Source organism: Pelodiscus sinensis, chromosome 2, assembly GCF_049634645.1.
Source record: "Pelodiscus sinensis isolate JC-2024 chromosome 2, ASM4963464v1, whole genome shotgun sequence".
NCBI lineage: Eukaryota > Metazoa > Chordata > Testudines > Trionychidae > Pelodiscus > Pelodiscus sinensis.
This window is the reverse complement of record NC_134712.1, coordinates 153,039,024-153,061,622: the sequence shown is the minus strand read 5'-3', so window position 1 is coordinate 153,061,622 and position 22,599 is coordinate 153,039,024.

Here is a 22,599-nt window from a genome sequence, read left to right as displayed (position 1 = left end):
ATATTGGAATTCAGGCCAGAGAGTCACCAAGAACATTTTACCATCCTTGGTGTGGATACTTAGTAACAACACTATTATTTGTTTATTTTGATATTGATAATGTGTTTTACCTTGGTTACTGAGTTCAGTGATACACCACCCACCAAAGGCTGAGCCTAAACTCATTGTTTACCTAGCAGGTGCTGGGAGGGAGCACAGGGTGTTTTGCACTGGCTGAGAAAGTTGCGAGCAGCAACGTTTATGTATTCTACTCTTTTCTTTTATTAAACTGATCACTTTTTCCATTATCCCCTCTCCTAGGTTCCCAGGCCTAATTTAAAGCCCCAGTTACTCTTTTTATTACTCTGGGAATTGGGATAGCTATTCTGCTTTCCTGTGCTTAAATTAATTCTTCTCTGGATGGCATTAGGGGTTGAAAACTTTCCAAAAGGATGGGCCTGCTGTGCTCTCTGCAGGTGGACCCAGGACTCATACCCCAAGAGGAAAAGGGAGAAAGCTGTAGTCACACCCCAATGCTGGAGTTACACAAGGATTATAATGTGCTGATTAGATTAAAGACAATAGTAGTAATTTAGGGTGAGATTGTCACTCCAGATCTGGCCCCTTTATAGCCCATAAAACTCATAAAGGGTGTGTAAAGCCCAAGTTTAGTTTGGATGGGGGGAGGATTCCCCTGGCACAGGTAATGTGGACAACAGCCTGATAGCAGCTCCAGCAAAGAGAGAGGAAGGTTGGAGACAGAACTGTAGGCCACAGCAGGGATTCTAGGCAATGCAATGGCTCAATGGCCCATGGGACAGATTCAGGAGGTTGCTGCAATTTAGACAGGTCAGCAGACCTCTACATTATGCTGGAAACCACCCCAGCCTTTACAGCAGCTTAGGATCAGGACAATGCCAAGAAACTTTAAAACCTCCCCCTTTATATAGATACTGATATATTCAATGAGAGCTATTTTATACAATCCTGAAATTCTTTTGGGCCCCAAACTAGCCAGATAGAACACTTTGTACTAGCCATTTCCTTGGGGGAAAGCATGGTTTCCTAGGACAATGTCATTGCACAAAATTAAGCTGTTCACCAGTAGCAGGAGATGCATTACAAATCAAGCAAAAGTTCAATGCAGTTAAATACACTGAACTACCTTAGCAGAAAAAGGCGAATTTCACCTGCAATCACATAAGCATACATTTGGGGGGCAAAAACTTTGTGAAATAGTTGGCCCCACCACTTGTCAGCCACATGTCTCATAAAAGTATCACTCCCATCAAAAGAGGTCATGACAATGAGCCTCCATTCACACCCTGCAGGCATGAATCAGCTACACAATTATCCAATCAGCAATGCAGGGCTCTCTCAGAGCCTCTAAACTGATGCATAAATCAGTGGTCCTCATCACAGTTATACAAGGCAAATTGCCATGAGTATCATTGTGAAAGCAGATAGGGTGCATTGAAACAAGTGAGGACAACACGATGGCATTGTCTCTCAGTTAATCTACTTATATGGCAGTGTGACGGGGCAGAACCGCCCCGCCACTCGCAAGCGGCAGCGGGGGCCGCGGGAGAGAGGGACGCAGACGCCTCAGTTCCGGAGGACGCAGGGAACGGGGACGGGGAGGCCGTGGCGCGTCATCACGACGCGCCCGGGAGCGTGGCGGGTGACGTCACGAGCGCGACGACGGAGGGGGGAGGGAGGAACCCGGAAGTGGAGAGGAGCAGAAAAGGGCCGGGACCAGAGCGGCAAGGGGGAGAAGCCAGGAGGAGGAAAGGCGAGCCACAGGCAGAGGAACCCGAGTGGAGCGGTCCCGGGCGGGAAGGCAGGAAGCGGAGCAACCCGGTAAGCGGGGCAGCGGCCGGCGGAGTGGAGTAGGACCCAGGGCGGGTCGTGTATCCCGGGAGCAGGTGCGTTTGGGGTACTACCCCCCTGCTACCACCGAGAGGCACGCTCTCGGTGTCAGGGCCCTGGGTCGGGGTCCGGAGTGAGGGCGGGCCCGGACCCCCCACTCCGCCAAGGAGGTGTGTGAGCAAACGGTGCATTGGGCACTACCTGACTGCAAGCGGAACAGTGGGGGCGGCGGACTGGGGTCGCGCCCCGTGACACGTGGTGGAGAATGTGGGCACTTTTGCGCCCCTGAAACCTAGGGTGCGAGGGCGGTGGTTTGTTTTGCCTTCCGTTTTCACTGGCGGAGGGCCACTCTACCCTAACTGCCATTTCGAATAGGACACGGCACCATGGATGCCGACAAAATTGTAGAATGGCTGGTGGATAGCCAGCGCCAGCTCCAGAGACAACAAACGGAGGCGTTGCGACAACTAACCTCCGAGTTTAGAGAGCAGCAGAAGCAGCTGGTGAGGGAGCTGAAGGATGGGACGGGACTGGTCGGACCCACCAATGAAGAAGAGGAGGAGGCGGCGGGCCCAGCGCGACTCCCCATCAGGCTCACCAAACTAGGGGCCGAGGACGACGCCGAGGCATTTTTGGTAACTTTCGAACGAGTGGCCACGGCGGCCCGTTGGCCCCAAGAACACTGGGCCACTATACTCGCCCCTTACCTGTCCGGTCCGGCCCAACTCGCCTACCGGAGTTTGTCCGACCGGGACTCGCTGTGCTACTACAAGGTCAAGGAGGCGATTCTCGACCAACTTGGTATTTCGCCCGAGACATATAGGCAGAGGTTCCGGGCGGCCAGATATGCAACAGGGGAGCGGCCGCGGGCAGTGGCGCAGCGGGTCCGGGAAGCCGGGTTTCGGTGGCTGGAACCGTCCACCAAGACCGCGACTCAGGTGGCCGACCTGGTCGTACTCGAGCAGTACCTGCAAGTGCTCCCCGCGGAGGGCCAACAGTGGGTCCGGCGACACCTGCCCGGGACCCTAGAGGAAGCGGTCACGCTCATGGAGCACTTCATGGCAGCCGAGACGCTGGAAGGACCTGGCAAGGTAGGCGCAACGACCAACCCGGTGGGTCGGGGAGGCCCTAGCCCCAAAGGGAAGGAAGGGCGGGACAACACGGGGCCTAGGGCTGGAAGCCCCCCAGTCCGAGGACCGGAGCGGCGATTGGCCCCGGTATGGCGTGGCACTGAGGACCACGGAAAAGGGGAACCCCGGGCCGAAGTCGGGAAGAGGGCAGAGGACACACAGAAGATCCAACCAAAACCGACGTGCTACCAGTGCGGACAGGAAGGCCACATCCGGCGGGACTGCCCTATGATGGACTGCACTTACGGCCAACCTAGACCCCGGAAGGGCCCGCGGCAGGAGGTAAGCCGGGCCCGCATGATAAGGCGGATACGCTTGAACGGGGAGGTAGTAGAGGCCGTTCTAGACTCGGGGTGTGGACAAACGTTAGTGCGGAGAGACGCGTTAGGAAGATCAGGGCACACGGGGGCCCAAGTTTGGATCAAGTGCGTACACGGGGACACCCGGCCGTATCCGACGGCCCGGGTGAGGCTACACGACGGGAGCCAGGGCGGGGAGTTACGAGTAGCAGTGGCTCACCGACTACCCTACCCCGTGTTACTAGGCCGGGATTGGCCCGGGCTACGGCGGCTGCTAGGGGAACGGGGCCCTACCGGCGTAAGGGACACGCGGGAGGCGTGGGCTACCCAGGAGGAGGAGGAGGAGACGATGCCCCCACAAGGGCTAGATGGGGAAGAGGCACGGATGACCCTAGAGATCGATACCGGCGACTTCTTAGCCTTGCAGCGGGAGGACCCGTCATTACAGCACGCCTGGGAAAACGCGTTAGAGCCCCGGGTGGAGGACGAGGGGACCCAACAGCAAAGCGAACAGGGACCCCACTTCGAGATCCAAGGGGACCGGCTGTACCGGGTCCCAGGGACAGCAGGCGGGGAAACCCAGCTACTCGTCCCAAAAGCGTACCGGTGGCGGGTGATGGAGATGGCCCACGACAATCCCTGGGCCGGGCACTTGGGAATTGAGAAGACGCAACAACGGGTGATCCAACGGTTTTATTGGCCAGGGGTATACCAGGATGTCAAGAACTTTTGTAGATCATGCCCCCAGTGCCAACGGACAGCGGAGGCCCGGGTCCCACGGGCGGCCCTCGTACCCATGCCGCTAGTGTCCGAACCCTTCGAGAGGATAGGTTTGGACCTCGTGGGGCCCTTGGAGCGGACTCGGAGAGGGCACCAGTACATATTAGTGGTGGTTGATTACGCCACCCGCTACCCGGAGGCTGTTCCCCTACGCAAGACCAACGCGGCCACGATAGCCGATGAGCTAGTGAAAATGTTCGCCCGCGTCGGGCTCCCGAAAGAGATCCTGACGGACCAGGGGACGAACTTGGTATCGCGCTTAATGAAAGAGCTGTGCAGATGGCTGCAGATAAAGAAGATTCGCACCGCAGCCTACCACCCTCAGACGGACGGGCTGGTAGAACGTTTCAACAAAACCCTAAAAGCCATGTTGCGGAGGCTGGTCCAAGATGACCCACGAGACTGGGACAAGCTGCTGCCACCCCTGCTCTTCGCAATACGAGAGGTACCGCAGTCCTCGGTAGGGTTCTCTCCGTTCGAGCTATTGTACGGCCGACGCCCGCGGGGCATACTAGACCTGGTGCGGGAGGGTTGGGAAGAGCAGGCATCCACTGCACTGGGGGCGGTCCAATACGTAATCAAGTTGCGGGACCGCATGCGAACTATAGGCAGGTGGGCGCAAGAAAATCTGAAAAAAGCCCAAGAAACCCAGGCCCGCCACTACAACGCGGGGACGCGGCTGAGGGCCTTCAACCCGGGCGACCCAGTATTGGTCCTATTGCCGGCAGGGGAGTCTAAATTATTGGCCAAGTGGCAGGGACCTTACCGGGTGACCAAGAGGATTGGGGAGGTGGACTATGAAGTCCAGGTAGGGGGAAAACACCGGCAGAGCCAAGTGTACCACGTTAATCTGTTAAAACGATGGGTACCCCGGGAGGAGCCCCCATCGGAAGCCCTTAGTACGGAGATCGAGTTCGGACCCTGGGGCGAGGAGGAGGTCACCTGGGCGGCCAGCCCCATGGGGAGGGAACTAAACCATACTCAACAGGCACAACTTCGGGCGGTGCTACAGCAAGCGGCAGCCAGCCTGACGAGCCGGCCAGGGAGGACGACCCGGGCATACCACGAGATCACGACAGAACCGGGGAGTCGAGTGAGGGATCCGGTACGCCCCATCCCCCGGAAGTTGTGGGACACGGTCCAAAAAGAGCTGCAGGACATGTTGCGGTGGGGAGTGGTGGAAAAATCACGGAGCGAGTGGCGGAGCCCCATCGTACTGGTCCCGAAGAAGGACGGAACCGTACGGTTCTGCATCGACTTCCGTAAGTTAAACGCGGTATCAAAGTTCGATGCATACCCCATGCCCAGGGTGGATGAGCTACTGGAGCGCCTGGGGCGGGCGGAATACTTATCAACGATCGACCTTACGAAAGGGTACTGGCAAATACCCCTGGCGCCGGCGGCCAGAGAGAAGACAGCGTTCGCCACCCCGTTCGGACTATTCCAATTCGTCACCATGCCGTTCGGGTTACACGGCGCAGCAGCCACATTCCAGAGGCTGATGGACGAGATCCTAGAGGACCACCGCGACTACGCCACAGCATACATAGATGACATCGTCGTCTTCAGCAGGACGTGGGAGGAGCATCTACAGCAGCTGAGAGCCGTCCTGCGAACGCTCCAACGGGCCGGGCTTACAGCAAATCCCAAGAAGTGCCAGTTCGGGAAGAGGGAGGTATCCTACCTCGGGTATACGGTGGGGAGGGGCCGGCTAAAACCACTACTAGACAAGGTATGCGCCATTAGGGATTACCCCCGACCCCACACCAAACGGCAAGTACGCCAGTTCCTGGGCCTTGCGGGGTACTATAGACGGTTTATAAAACATTTTGCCTCCCTGGCGGCCCCGTTAACAGACCTGACAAAGAAAGAGAAACCCCAGAGGGTGGTGTGGACGCCCCAAGGGGTGCGGGCGTTTGAGGCGCTCCGGCAATGCCTGGTATCGGGGCCAGTGCTACGGTCCCCCGATTTCGAGAAGCCGTTTCTTTTGCAGACTGACGCCTCCGAGGTAGGGCTCGGGGCAGTCCTCGCACAGGAGGAGGAGGGTGCAGAGTACCCCGTAGCCTACCTAAGCCGGAAGCTGTTCCCCAGGGAGAGGAACTATGCCGTGATAGAGAAGGAAGCGCTGGCCATCAAATGGGCCATAGACTCCTTACGCTACTTTCTTACAGGCAACACCTTCACGCTGGTGACGGACCACGCGCCACTGAGATGGATGCAGTCCATGAAGGATAACAACGCACGGATAATGCGATGGTACCTGAGCTTGCAACCTTTCCGTTTTGACATTAAACACAGACCTGGTAAAGATAACGTGAACGCGGACTGTCTTTCGCGGCTGCCGGGTGACGAGCAACCGGAGGGCGGACGGACCGTAGGAAGGGGGGAGATGTGTGACGGGGCAGAACCGCCCCGCCACTCGCAAGCGGCAGCGGGGGCCGCGGGAGAGAGGGACGCAGACGCCTCAGTTCCGGAGGACGCAGGGAACGGGGACGGGGAGGCCGTGGCGCGTCATCACGACGCGCCCGGGAGCGTGGCGGGTGACGTCACGAGCGCGACGACGGAGGGGGGAGGGAGGAACCCGGAAGTGGAGAGGAGCAGAAAAGGGCCGGGACCAGAGCGGCAAGGGGGAGAAGCCAGGAGGAGGAAAGGCGAGCCACAGGCAGAGGAACCCGAGTGGAGCGGTCCCGGGCGGGAAGGCAGGAAGCGGAGCAACCCGGTAAGCGGGGCAGCGGCCGGCGGAGTGGAGTAGGACCCAGGGCGGGTCGTGTATCCCGGGAGCAGGTGCGTTTGGGGTACTACCCCCCTGCTACCACCGAGAGGCACGCTCTCGGTGTCAGGGCCCTGGGTCGGGGTCCGGAGTGAGGGCGGGCCCGGACCCCCCACTCCGCCAAGGAGGTGTGTGAGCAAACGGTGCATTGGGCACTACCTGACTGCAAGCGGAACAGTGGGGGCGGCGGACTGGGGTCGCGCCCCGTGACAGGCAGGCATTATGCACTGGAAAGAAACAGTTGGTATTCTACGGTAGGAACAGCTGCAGGCCAGCTGTCAATACACAGGGTAATCTTGATGGGAGTAGCAACTAGGTACAAATCAATGCATGCAGGCAGGGGACCTCACACAATAAATTGATGACAGGGCCAAAGATATGCCTGCTTGATAATAAGCTGTAAATGCTTCATGTCACGGTAGCACCTCTGTCCATGAGGACCTGCGTGGTTTCTCATGCCAGTTGGGTCAAATCCTGCACAAGGTCATATTGGCACTATCATTTCTCCCATCAGGACAGAACTATTCCATGGCATTTGTAGAGTGACCTATGCAGCATCCAACATCATTGAAGCCAAGATCATCCCTTCCCCCACCAAAGCCTGTAGAGAAGACAAAGGGAGGAGGACATTTCTGTGGACCCCTTGTTGATATCTCTCCTTGCCATATCATCCCACTGGGAAGGCAGAGTTTCCTTTCCCTGCAGAATATGCTATGGAACCAGACCCCAGGCTGCCAGAACCCAGAGGCAGGCCCCCTGATAAGGGGGGTAAAGGAGTCAGTTGCCTCAGGGCCTGGCAATTCAAAGGGACCCAGGATTCCAGCCGCCGCCGCTGCCACAGTAGGTTAATCGAACTTTCCTATCAAGTTTGCTAATCATAGGACTGGAAGGAATCTCAAGAGGTTATCAAGTCCAGGCCCCTGCACTCATGGGGACTGAACTTGATCAACTCCTCTAATAAAGGAAAAGCAGGAGGTGGGGGAGAACTCTTCCAACATTAGGCTTGGGCTACTTTGGTGGTTTGCAAAGGAGTCTGGTCCAGGAAACAATAATACATTGCAGCTGTGTTAAAAAATACTTTGTATTATTTGCAATTAATTACAATAGCATAGTTAAGGTGGGTTCCAACCTGGAGGACAATCCCTCTGCCCATGCTTATTTCTATCAGTCTTCATGAGCTACACTGGCTTAAACCCAACATTATCAAACATTCTCTCTGTGCACTCAAAAGATGCTCTGAAAGTGGTATTTATCTATGGCTGTTGAAGGCACTCTGATGATACATTCATTCTTTTCTACATAGTAGATCTGTTTATGCACCACTTTCAGTAGTTTTCTCTTATGCTGGGCAACAGCTGCATGTGCATAAATTAGGTAACAGATCGTTACCTAATGGTTTGTTCTCATTTGGACACAGATCCTTCAGCTGGTTTTACATTTGTTTTAGAAGATTGCTTCTGCTGTCTACATATTCCTAACAATTCATTCCTACTTATATCACTTTCTAGCCACAAAAAACACACATTGGTAAAAACAAGGCTCAACCTCTTCAGACCTGCTTACATGGAGAGCATAGGACTCCTGCATTTTTGGAGGGTGAGCATGAGAGCCAGAAGCTCCCTAGAAATAGGCGGGGAACTAGTACCCAGATTGTTGCCTCAACTCGTGCTCCATCCTGTGGCCTCAGAAGGGACCCTCAGAAGAGAGGGTAGAGACATGAGAGCAGTGGAAAGAGGCAGAGCAAGGGTGGGGCTATGGGGGAAAAGGTGGAGGAAAGGCAAGCAGAGGAATCACATGGGGGGACCACAGGGGAAGAGAACAAGCAAGAATGGCACATCCATTTGGGGTGTGGGCAGGGCTATGGCTCAGGCTCCATTTTACAGTGGTGCTTCAAAGGCAGCGGGCTGGCACTCCTCTAAAGGGAGGGGCACCACATCCTGTTTGGGGAGGCCTGGCCCCACATAGCTGTCACCCATGATCACTTGGTATCAGGCGGAGCCATCTTTAGGATTTATAGGGCCTTATACAATATTATTAAACTGGCACCTCAGTGCCCGACTGCAACTAGGGTGGAGGAGAACTTTTTAGAGATGTGATTTTATAATCTTCAGCAACACACTAATGAAATTGTTTTAAAACAAATTGTAAACTAGGGGCCTGTAGACTAGCACAGTAAACTCAGAACCTGACAGCACATACCTGGGGTCGGCGAATGCCTGTTAAATGGCTTATTTACCACTTGAATGGCTCTTTCGGAGGTTCGATGTTCTGCTAACAGTGTAGTTTATATTTACCTACATGCCTCTAGCTTCCATCCAGGACACATTTCCCAATCAGTAGTTTACAGCCAGGCCCTAAAATACAACTGGATTTGCTCCAATCCCACAGACGGAGACAAACACCTATCAGGCAGCTGTAAAACTTAGGTACCCATCTGGGGAAGTGAAAAAAACAGATTGGCAGAGCCAGATGAGTCCCCAGGCATCAGCTTCTTCAAGCTAGGCCCAACAAACAAAACAACAGAACACCACGAGTCATCACCTACAGCCCCCAATTTAACCCCCTCCAACACATCATTAACAATCTATAGCAGAAACCTTTCAGGAGTGGAATGCCAAGTTTTGACTTAATCGCCTCTATGTATGAATAGAGTAGAGTGCCAGTGATACTTAGTAAAGTCAACAATAGTCCTACTTACAGCAGCTTCATTAATAAATAAATAAAGATACAGATCTTACCTTTTAGTTCAGAGGTCGGCAACCTTTCAGAAGTAGCGTACCGAGATTTAACTTATTCACGGATCTGTGTGCTGGGGGGAAGGGAGACAAGGGCAGGCTGGGTATTGTGACCTTATTTTCTGAACCAGCTGCAGGTAGGGAGAACGGTTTAATTTAAATTAGGAAACAGATTAAGCATTTTAATTTTCTCATGTTAGTTTATCAAACTTCATTTTAAATAAAGTAAAATATTATGTCCAACATAAAAGGTTTCAATGTTTTTTTTATTTATGGTAGGGGTGGGGAAACTTTTTTGGTTGGGGGTCACTGACCCACAGAAAAAAAATCAGTTGGGGACCACGCAAGCGAGAAGCAAAAAAAAAAAATCCTCCAAAAGCCCTCAAAGTTCACTGATGTGTCCCCAACTGAGACACCTCACTCTTCTGGTGCCCCAGTCTCATGGGGTGAGGGGAAGTGAAGAGTAGACTAAGGTTCAGAGCTTCCCATAGACCAGATTTCTTTTTCTGGAGTTAGTGGATTTTATGGAATTTCTTAGGCTCTGGGGTAGGGACAAAAATGAGGGATATAGTATGCCAGATAGGGCTGCTAGCAAGTAGAATAGGGATGCGGTGCAGTATCTGCGAGGGAGGTGTGGTGCAGAGGGGGATAAGTTGTGAGGTCTGGGTGGGGGGTAGGGTGCAGAAGCAGGCTGGGAGTAGGATATCTGGCCAGATGGAGGGAGCAGGAGCAAGGGAGAGTGCATTGTATGTCCAGGAGAGAGGGTAGAGGAGCAACATGGATGAAGGAGCAGGATGGAGTGTCTAGCCAGAAGAGAGGGTGCAGGAACATGGGAGGGTGTCAGAGAAAGCTGGGGGTTCTGGGTCTTGTAGAAGGGAGGGAAGGGAGGGGACTGGGGTGGGGGGCATGAGGGGAAACCTTACCTGGCTTTGTGCCCCTTGCAGCAACAGCCGCAGTCATGATGTCCCGGCTGCCCCGGATGGAGTCCCCACTGTCAGGGCCCACATGGTCTAGGCCTGGCACCAGAGGCCCTGCTTCTGCTGTTGACACAGTCCGAGGCCACCCCAGAGGTTCTGCTGCCACTGTAGTCTGGGGCCAGCATTTGATTTGAGGGCATTTGAAAGGCTCGATTTGAATTTGGGGCACAAAGGGTTTTGATCACACAAATGTTTGGGAGGAAAACTAATATGCATGTTTACCTAAGAATAGACTTGTTAATGTATTTTAAACATTTGTTCACATAGAAATATGCATGTTCAGACACAGATATGAGTGTTCTGAGTACACGTTGAACATCTCTTGTCTGGCACTCAGGGGACCTGAATGTTCCAAACCAGAGAATTTTCCAGACCACAAGAGGTCAATACTGTCTAGCAGCATTACCAGCACTTCCACGGCTTACTGGGCTGTTAGAGGACACTTGGGAGTAAATTAGAACTAAATAATAGCACAGAACACTGACAGCTGGGACTGGTGGCTGTAACCACATTTTATGGGATTGCGAGAAACTTGGCCACACACAGGAAAAGTGGACATCCAGATAACTAAAATCATGCTGAACCATGGATGTTGCCAGACTAAAGAGTTCTGGACTAGAGAGGTTCAATCTGTACATATTCTTACTAATATTATATGTTTATCCAGACAGGGACAAATCAATACCAAGAGAATTTGATTACCAAATCACTCAGTTCTAATAGAACTTAATCTGTCTCCCATCCAAGTCATAAAAGACCTCCACTAATGTGAACTGGAAGTGGATTAGAATCCTAATGCACAAGTGAACCATAAATGTATACTCAACAAAGAACAGTTCACAAGCAACCCATAGACTGAAGCTTAGCTGTGAAGTGTTCAAACAACATAACAGTTCAGAAAAGGTGCTAACAGTGGTCATGGCTTTCATAGACATCTGTCTACTTCATTTGCATACATAAAGGGCAGTGTTTCACTCAGAAATTCGGATGTGCAGATTTAAAAGCTGCATTCAAACACAAGGGCATTAAAGTGTATTGTTTAACTTTAAGGCACCTACAATTTTTTGTAGATATGTTATTAGTGTGTAGTTCCCAGATAGTTCCCAGATAGACACATAAATGAGACAAACATAAATACTGATATTGCTAGCTTGTTTCTAATATATTTTTGGAGAATACATTCAAAATGTCAAAAAGTGAATGACTTATAGACCCATAGACTTTAAGGTCAGAAGAGACCACTATGATCATCGAGTCTGACCCCCTGCACAATGCAGGCCACAGAATCTCACCCACCCACCCACTCCTGTAATAATCCTCTCACCTATATCTCAGATACTGAAGTCCTCAAATGATGGTTTAAAGACCTCAAGATGCAGAGAATCCTCCAGCAAGTGATCAGTGCCCCATGCTACAGAGGAAGGCAAAAAACCTCCAGGGCCTCAGCCAATCTACCCTGGAGGAAAATTCCTTCCCAACCCCAAATATGGTGATCAGCTTGTCAGTATGAAATCCATAAGGCAGGTAATAGTCCTGCAAATCCAGATAGGATCCATAGGTAGTGATCATTCTTCTTAAAATACTTAATACAATAATTAACAATATATCCCTTCTACTTTTGGAAGTGAATTGAAAAACTCCTTAGGACCAGGACTCATGCAACTGACTGCTAAATGATAGTGTTATCTCAGTTTTGGATGCAGTATAGACATACCTTTACTTGCTCCTTAATTTTGAGTCATATATTTTACTTTCATTTACCTCATCTTCATTCTCTTGCATATGAAAATACATTGCCTGCATTCTAAACAAAGTATTTAAGTCTGTGTCTAACTTTAACCATTGATGTCAAAGAGAATACACTTCATAAGTGTTTTCCTAGAGCGAGGCCTTCCACAGGTGTAAACTAGGAACAACAGTATAGCCAATTGAGTTACACCAATGTAAAATCAGAATGAGGCACCACTGGTAAGCCTCTACAAGTTACTCACCAATTAACTACATGCTTCCAGCAGCTCAATTCACTTTTAGAAACAGTTCTGAAAGCTAATTCACTCAACCTAGTGAGCTAGAACAGCCCAATAAGATTGTTGCACACATGAGCTCGCATAACACATTACCATTTGAGGATGGATCAGATGTGCTTTCAAGTTAGTGTTATTCTGTTCTGAAAAGTGATTGCACTAAGCTAAATTGGCATCCTCTTACTCCATAGGTCTGCTTCCTGTGAATATTCAGCATGTTCTCTCCTGATTTCTCTGACTGAAGTGTAACTCTCCATTTAACTCCTGTTCCCATTGCAAAGCCAACACAGAGATGGGTATGGAAACTGGACTTTTTCCACACTCAGACCCATCAATAAATGTGTTGCTTCTATTTCTGTGTCAGAACCAAATTACACCTTCTGTAATAACTGAGCAAGGCAATTAGACATATCTGTGCAGCCTCACTGGCTATAATGGTGTTGCAGAGGTGTAAGGGTGTGGTGGTTCTTTAGATAGCCAGGATTATGAATTGCTCCCCCCTTCCTTTGCTGCCACCTTAAGTGAGAGGATGAGCGGTTTGTGCTTAACTGTATGTCAGCTCCTGACACCATCAGCCTGTTAGTCACCCAAACCATCTCCTCTGAGATATGCCAGCCCTGAATTTGCCATGTGTGTTAACAATCAATGTATCTGAGGCCATGTCTACACAGGCAGATGTAAAGCACTGGTAATTACAGCACTGCTTAAAGAACACTGCAGAGAAACCACTGTTGTGTGTCCATACTGTACTCCTGGTGATGGTGGAGCATGTCTACATTAGTAACTCGTGTAAGACCACAGAGAGCAGTGCATTGTGGTAACTATCCCATGTCAGCGCAAACTGGCCCCATGCCACTTTTAGCTTTCCCATGCAGCTAAGCTCAAGGTCGATGTGATTTATCCTTCACAACATTCCCAGATCAATCACAAGGTCTGCAGCCAAGAAGGGCCATCTGGGGTTTGTGTTTCATGGTTATACTAAACTGTGTGCAGCAAGGAAGGAAACTTCCATCCCAGCCCACTGAGCTGCAAGCCCCGCATATTGCTTCTTATAGAACATCCCACTGTGCAACTGACCGCAGCATACTTTAGGAAAAGTTTGCAATGCCACATGGGGCAGTCAGCACATGATGCAGGTTTCTCAATCCCATAGAGAGAGAAAGAGAGAGAGAGAGAGAGAGAGTGTGTTCACACATGTGTACATGTGTGTGCAGGGCAGGGCAACTGTGTCAGCATGCTATCTTGTAAGTTTAGACAGCAGCAGGAACCAACCCCTCCTTAGGCAGGGGAAGGTGGAAACCTCTAACATCTCAGCTCTGCTTCCTCCCAGGATCTATGCACAGCACTCTCTCTCTCGCGCGCGCGCACACACACCACTGACTCTCACTCAAACAGACACCTGCCTCTGTGAACAATAGCATAAGTATTTCATCTAAATGGTTTGGTCTGTGTGCTAGAGCAAAACAGCACAGCATGCAGGCTGTCAGAAAAGGAGCTCAAAGCGGGTAGACACATGCTTGCATGGCAAAAAGACAAATTCCAAGCAAAGAGCAGAGGGAACTTGGGGGATTATGGGCCATTGCTCGGGGCCAGTCACAACACACACACACACACACACACACACACACACACAGATTAAGTTTTCGCACTTACCCTGACCCACAGTGCTAGATCCAAACTGCAGCAAGCTCCAGGCTCCTTGTCAAGCTGGTTTACCTAGAGTGCAGCAACTGCAGAGTTAGTGCGCACTAAGTGCATTGCCAGGGTAAACACTTCAAGAGTTACAGCACTGGGAGCTGATTTTCAGTGTAGTTACTTGCCAGTGCAGCCTTGGCCATAGTCCTCAAGACCAGCCCCTCTCCACTGAAAACACTCAAAAAAATTCCAGGACTTTTGTTCCAGTAGGACCAGCATACACACAAGCTTGTATGATTTGACTCAGGATTAGCCCCTTGTCCAAACCACAGCGCTGAGATTTAGGTATAGCGTAAACAGAAATAAGTATCATCCAGAGACAGAATAATAGAAACAAAATGGTTACATACCAAACAGAATTATTACAGGCTTTCTAGAAATTAAACAGGCTGCCCTCCTGTCTAAACGAGTCTTATCTCACCCATGTGTTTTGCAGCATCCTTCACCAAGCTAAACAGAGAGCCCATTTTCATGAATATAAAGGTGCTGTCCTATGTGCAAAGATATGGGGATATCATTTTGCCTTCTACATATATCCCTAAAGTTCATTCTCTGTGCTCAGTGAATACCTCCACTATTTGCTTTTTTCTCTGTTCTGCTTCTTTCCTTTTAAATTCACCTCCCTCTGCAGATTTCACATACAGAGTGCAGCAATTAAATGGTCTTCCAATGCTTAATTGACATGTTGACACAGAAAGACAGGTGAGTAAGCCTCTTTTGTTTGACAGGAAAACAGCTTGTCAGCCCAGCTTTGATACAGATTTTAACACACATCTTCAGTATACACGCACAGCTCCTTGTGCAGCATCTGTTCGTACATTTCACAATGGTATCATTGATCAGTATGACCCTGGCTATCCATTTAAGATCTCACCCATCTTTCTTTGGTGAAGCAAACTGTACGCACCAGGATCAGGATATTATTATCATCCTCTTTGCATTGATGGATTCTGGGTTACAAATACATGCTTTCAACTTAGGATGGCATAGTTCTTCCTTGTATTTGTCTCCAAATTATAAAGAGCAAAGGAATGCAGTCTGGATGACTTTCATTTTAGACTGCAAGCAATATTTATTTATTTAGATTTAAAATAATAAGATACATCCAGGACTCCAGTGCTGTAAAAACATTATATTTAGATTGTAAGCTCTTTGCAGCTGGGACTCTTTTCCTTCTGTGTGCATACAGCTCTCAGCACAATTTGGGTCCTGATCCATGATGAGGGCTGCTAGATGCTAAGAATGACCAGACTGAATCAGACCAGTGGTCCACCTAGCCCCGTGCCCTGTCTTCCAACACTGGCCAGGGACATAGGGAATGAACAGAACAGGTAAACATCAAGTGATTGATCCCATCAACATCATCAAGTGATCATCTCACAGTCAACTTGTGGAACTCTTTGCCTGAGGATGTTATGAAGGCCCAGACTATAACAGTGTTCAAGAAAGAACTAGATGACATTCCCATCATGAATGTATCACTTTACATAACAAATCATGATCAATCAGTAAATATAATGAAATTCCAGCATTCAAGTAATCAGGTTAACAGGAACTCAGCAAAAAAGTCATCCACCTAAAAAACTCTTTTCCACCCCTTCATTTCTATAGGCAAAACTAAGGTAAATAAAGTCTGCATGTCAGAAGACAATATGTGTCTCCTCTGACATCTTCCACTGACTTCTGCTCACAATGACTGTCGGAAGCTACAACATCAAGTTTCTAAAAATGTAGACACACAGAAAACTCATTACAAGCAATAATAAAAACAATCTACACATTCCACATAGCTGAAAGTTTAATTTGTAGATAACAGGGTTGCAGGGTATTCATGATGATGAAGAAGAGAACAGAGATCCAGCTTGGCTTTCAGGTCCCTGGGAAAGTCTTTAGAGCTGATAGATTTTTTTCCCCTATCACTTTATTCGTAAATCAAACACATTTGATTTGGAGTTAGAGATGCAATAAGCATGGAAGCCTCTGATGCCATTTTTAGTTTCGTAGTAAAACCTCACTTTTAGAGTTCATTTCTCATATCAGCCATTCATAGATATTTGAGACAAACATTCCTTAACCAGCATTGTTTAAAAAGCTGTACACATACACGTGTTCATGTCACCAGCCAACAATGTACTGTATATTCAGTAGTGACAGATGAACTTTGAATTTGAGTTCTAAGACAAGAGCACTAACAGCTCAATCCACAGAGTGGAGATTTGTACAGGTACACTGATCTGTCACATTTTCTTTGCCAGATATACATACAGTTCCAACAATAATCATACTAGGATCCGCCTGCTTAGAGCATAGAATTGCAAATTCACCTTTAGATATCAGACATGTACTTTTATCTTGACCTATATATGTTTGGGGGCTGAGACCCTCAAATATAACCTTGAAATCTTTGGAACTCAATAAAATTACTGTACATCTGAATGTAAGAATTGGGTTTGTTTAGTTTAGAAAAGAGAAGATTGAGGGGGGGGACACGATAGCCCTTTTCAGGTATCTAAAAGGGTGTCATAAGGAGGAGGGAGAAAACTTGTTCATCTTGGCCTCTGGGGATAGAACAAGCAGCAATGGGCTTAAACTGCAGCAAGGGAGGTTTAGGTTGAACATTAGGAAAAAGTTCCTAATTGTCAGGGTAGTCAAACACTGGAATAAATTGCCCAGGGAGGTTGTGGAATCCCCATCTCTAGAGATATTTAAGATCAGGGTAGATAAATGTCTAACAGGAATGGTCTAGACAGTATTTGATCCTGCCATGAGGGCAGGGGACTGGACTCGATGGCCTCTCGAGGTCCCTTCCTGTCCTAGTATTCTATGATTCTATGATCTGAGCCAATGCTCATTAAAGTCAATGAAAAGACTCAGATTTCAAAGAGTTTTGAATCACATGAGCGGAGATGTAGGATTTCCATTCAATACATGTGTCAGTAATGGAAAATATTTTGCCATTAGCTATCCAGAGACTGCTGATGACTGCAAGTAGATTGAACTTTTGTGAAATTTATCCTGTTTTCAGAGATTATTTTTTAATGTTCCTAATGAACAAACACTTTAAAGAGCTCCTTTTTCCCCTTTTGTAATGTGCACATATTTTTGGGACATTGTCTATTACTGTCAAGTGCTGAACAAACAAAATGACTGTAGCAGTCTCAGAAATGTGGACTATCTGCTGCATTTTACATTTACATGCATCATGAAATAGCCATTTTCACACCAAAAGGTCCCAAATAAAGATGGTGACTATAGCCACAAGTGTAACTGTGCATCATTCTGAAAGAATGAAATCCTGTAACAAGTGATTATTAGTTCCCTTCAGGTTTGGATTAGCCACAGGTAATTTACACTCAAAAAAAGAATATCATAATGCACATAATAAAAGTAATCAATTTATTGGAATAGACTATCCACTCTGTTTTAAAAGTAGCTAATACGTTGTTTAATCAGGACATGAGTCATCATTATTGTTCCACTGAAATATGGCAAACATCACTGATGAATGGAAGGTAAGGAGAAAATAGTTAATTGATATATAAAACAATTATTCCACCTAGATCTTCTATAGTGCTTTTTATCAGCAAAATGCTTTACAAAAAGGTCAGTGTCGTTACCCTTATTCTTTAAAGGTGGGGAAACTGAGGCAGAAGGCAATGTAACTTATGCAAGTTCATCCTGTAGGCCAATGGCAAAGGTGATAAATTAACTTAGCACTGAGTCCCTGCCCCGTTTATCCTCCTGATGACACTGCCTCCCTGAAAAAAGTATTACTAAAACAGCGAAGATTACATTAGCAACTAAAGTTACTGGTAATCTACAAGGAAACGGATACTTTATGAAGGCTGCAGCAGAGAAAAAAAGATTTTTTGCCAGCTTCCTTACCAAGCCTCATTACCAGGAACATCCATATGCAATCAGTATGAGCACATTGTAAGATTGCTATTAGAAAACCTGCTAGTCCTAAAGAAAAAAACACATTATCTGGGCTTTATATTAACAAACTAGCGAGTCAACAATTATGCATTAATTGTATTACCCCATTAATTGCACAAATTACACAATAATGACTAGACTCAATAATGAGATCGTTGTGCTCTGAAGTGTGTAATAAATTGTTAAAAAAGGAGAACAGAATGAGGGTATTAAAAACCATGCAACATATCTAAGATGTCTGAAGGGAGTTCTTCATGACAGATATATGGTTGCCATTAAGGTGTAATCCATCATTTAGTTTAATTATCCCTGTAATAATTAGGGGGCAAGTGTAAGCTTCTTCAGGAAAGAACAGCTTGTGTCTTCCAGACAGCAAAGCTAATATCGTGGTTAGGTGTAGATCCTATTCATCTAGAACTAGATACAGGTATAATGTTAGTCATATCAAAGGATTTCCCAGCCCCATAAGCTCATCACTATCCAGTAGATTTTCATCTTGCAAAGACAATATATACAGATCAGTCTAGCCCTTCCTCATGGCATTGTACTTTAGTGATTGGCAGGCAGGGCTAAATGAGAGACAAGGTAGGTGAAGTACAGGTTGAACTTCTCTAATCCAGAACTCGCTCATCCAGAAACATCTGTTGTCCAGAATGATTTTAGTTAGCCGGATGTCCACTTTCCATGGGCGTGGCCAAGGCAATATTGCTAGATAATATTGACCTCCCATGGTCCAGAAAATTCTCTCGTTCGGAACAGGTCATGTCCCAAGGGTTCTGGACTAGAGAGATTCAACCTATAGTATTTTTTATTGGCCCAGCTTCTGTTAATGAGAGTAACAAGCTTTTGAGCTTCTACTGAGCTCTTCTTTGGGTCTGAGAACTATGTGCAAAGTATCACAGCTGAGTACAAGATGCCAGAAGTAGTTAGCACATATTTCAAGGGAGTATTCATGGTGAAGTGGCCCATTAAACACATCCAGCAGGCAAAGGAAGGGGAGGAAGGGAAAGGTAGCTAGAGGGGTATCGTTAGTGAGTTATGAGCCATTATAAGCAGCCATAAATCCAGTGTCTCTATTCAGTCCATGTCTTTTAGTGTTGAATAAAGTTATGAATTTGAGCTCCCAGGCTTCTGAAGGTGTTGTGCAGATTTCCTTTGAGGATGAGGACTGATAAGAGGGGGCATTTTGTGAAAAGTACTCACTCGCAGGTGACAGGGTGTTTTTGTTCTTATTTTTCTGTGCAAGTTCTGGTTTCACCCACAGAGTTATTGGAGCATGCAGTGCACTGGATGAGGGGCTAAATTCCCACAGCAGGGGAGAGGCCACCTACATCTCTTACATGGTACCTCCTAGCCTCTTACAGTATTGCTTGCCAATTGCATGAGGTTTCCCTAAGCTGGGATGCCAGCAGGGTTATAGCAGCAGAGCAACAGACAATGAAAAGAAATTTAAGAGACTTACTTTTTTCCCCCCTCTTCAATGGCAATTCTCTTGACATTGCTTGTGTTTGCTTCTAAGCCAACTACCTATTGTATTCATTCACTATGCACAACAGGTCTTATTTGTAAAGATCCATAGCTACTGTTACGATTTTATTGAGTAATACGCTGTATAACCTATTTGCCTCAACAAGATTGATTCTATAAAGTGTTCAACACCTTCAATTCAGGTGCTCAGCAACTTGAAAGATTAGGCTCCGTGAATGAGCATACCCCATCTCCACACAGCTTCCATAAGCTAATCTCACAGCACATGTGCCATCCAACAATTACTGAACATGCTCAGTTCCAGGGCTGCATGGGTGCTGATCAGGACTTTCCCTGCTATTGCTCTTCTCACATGTCGGAGCCACTGTGGTGCCAAATAGCAAGAAGATGGTGCCTCGGTGCTCTTCTAGTTGGTGGCACACAAAGCATGTGGTAGGAGTAAGCAGTCTGGTTGAACAAAGTGGGAGGAGTGGGGTAGTCTGGAAGTGATAGGAGGAAGGAATAGGAACAGTGGATGACAGGGACAGGAGGAGTAGGAGGATGGAGATAGGAGCAGATGGTTTAGGGGAAGCTGGAGGAGGCATGGGGCAGAAGAGCCCATAACTAGCAGAACACACAGCCCTCCAGAACCTTAGAATTGAACTCAGGATTTCTAAGTCTTATGTTACTCTTTTGTTGAGGAAATAGCTGTGAAGCCCACAGATAAAATGGGTGGATTTACCCCCCACTAGTGGCTAGTCTGCATAGAAGAGAACAGTCAAGAACAACTGAAAATGATTTTATTAGCTCCAAATCTAATGGACACACTGCAGATCTAATGGATCCATCCCTGATGATCTATGCTGGGATCAGTATAGGTCCCATGGTGGATTGGGGAGGGGGGTTCAGTATGCTTTTTAAAAACTTGGGAAATCACATGCAAAAACATTACTATTAAAGAACATTAAGATTGCATAGTCAAGCATTCAACAGTTACAAATATCATCATTAAGGTTGCCTCGGCAACATTTATTCAGTCCCTTACACTTCTGCACTATGATATATATAGTCTAGACATTGGCAACGTTAGGCATGCGGCCTATCAAGGTAATCTGGTGGGCCACATGCCAAAGGTTGCTGACCACTGATATTGTCTTTAATTCCATAATCACAAAGCGTATGTCTACACTACAGGATAAGGTCGAATTAAGATATGCAACTTCAGCTACACTAATTGCATAGCTGAAGTTGAAGTAGTTTAACCTGACTTTGATAGGCGCTACACTAGCGCTCCGCTAGTTCAAACTTAATTCGAACTAGCGGAGCGCTTAGTTCGAACTAGGTAAACCTCATTGTACGAGGACTAAGCCTAGTTCGAATTTACTAGTTCGAATTAAGGGGTGTATAGCCCCTTAATTCAAACTAGTGGGAGGCTAGCCCTCCCCAGGTTTCCCTGGTGGCCACTCTGGCCAACACCAGGGAAACTCTATTGCCCCCCTCCCGGCCCCAGACCCCTTAAAGGGGCACGGGCTGGCTACGGTGCCCGTGCCAGGTGCAAGCCTGCCAGCACCCAGCTAGCAGACCCTGCACCTGGCACGGCTCAAGCCAGCCACCTGATGCCCCCCAGCCCTCCTCCTCTTCCCAGGACCAGGCTGGCGGCTCCTGGGAGCTTGCCCGGGACCGCAAGAGGCGGGCACCCGCCTGGTCTAGTGCGGAGATTGTGGACCTTGTCCACGATCTCCACACTAGGCACAGGAAAGTGGCAGGCTTGGCCAGGAGAGCTGCCAGCCTGGCCACCCAGGAGCAGGTGTGCATGAAAATCAAGGTGGTCCACTGAGACCCCCGACCCTGAGCCCTGAGCTTACAATGGCCGTACTGGGTCAGACCAATAGCCTGTCTGCCAATAGCCTGTTTGCCAAAAGCGGCCAACCCTAGGGACTCTGGAGGGGATGGACCAAAGACAGGGACCAAGCCATTTGTCTCGTGCCATCCCTCTCCAGCCTTCCACAAACTGTGGGCAGGGACACCACTCCTACCCCCTGGCTAATACCACTCTATGGACCCAACCTCCATCACTTGATCTCACTTCTCTTTAAACTCTGTTCTAGTTCTAGCCTTCACAGCCTCCTGCAGCAAGGAGTTCCACAGGTTGACTCTTTGCTTTGTGAAGAACAACTTTCTGTTACTAGTTTGAAGCCTGCTACCCATTCCTTTCCTTTGGTGTCCTCTAGTCCTTCTATTATGGGAATTAATGAAGAACTTTTCTTGATGCACCCTCTCCACCCCACTCATGCTTTTATAGACCTCTATCCTATCCCCCCCCCCAGTCTCATCTTTTCTAAACTGAAAAGTCCCAGTCTCTTTAGCCTCTCTTCATATGGGACCTGTTCCAAACCTCTGATCATTTTAGTTGCCCTCTCCTCTCCCACCCTCTTTCTTCCCCTCTCCCACCTCCTTTTCCCAGTCTCGCCGAGTTTTGTTCAATAAAGAGAGATTCTATTTTTGACCACACGTTTTCTTTATTTTGTACATCAGGAAGGGGGGCTAGGGAAGGGTAAGTGCAAGGAGGTGAGGGAGGAATGGGGTACGAGCCCCCGATGGGGAGGACTGGGCTGGCTCTGCAGGCTTCTGGGGGTGGAAGCTCTCCTGCAGCCCCCCAATTGCCCACTCTCCCCAGATGGCAGCCTGCGGCAAGTGCAGCCGGTCTGATGGCCGAGTGCTGTGATGTGCCCAGTGTGGGCACTCCGGGCACTCCAAGCCAGGACTGGTTTGCAAGTGGGGCACCCCTGAGAACTGTCTGTCCGGGGTGGGGGTCGGGTCCCTTTAAGCACAGCCCTCGGCTAGCCTGAGGCAGCAGCTCCACGCTCTAAGTCCTCATCTAATGCCCTGCCGGCACTGCTTCCGGCCATCCTTAACCTCTGTTCAGGGTCCACTCTGT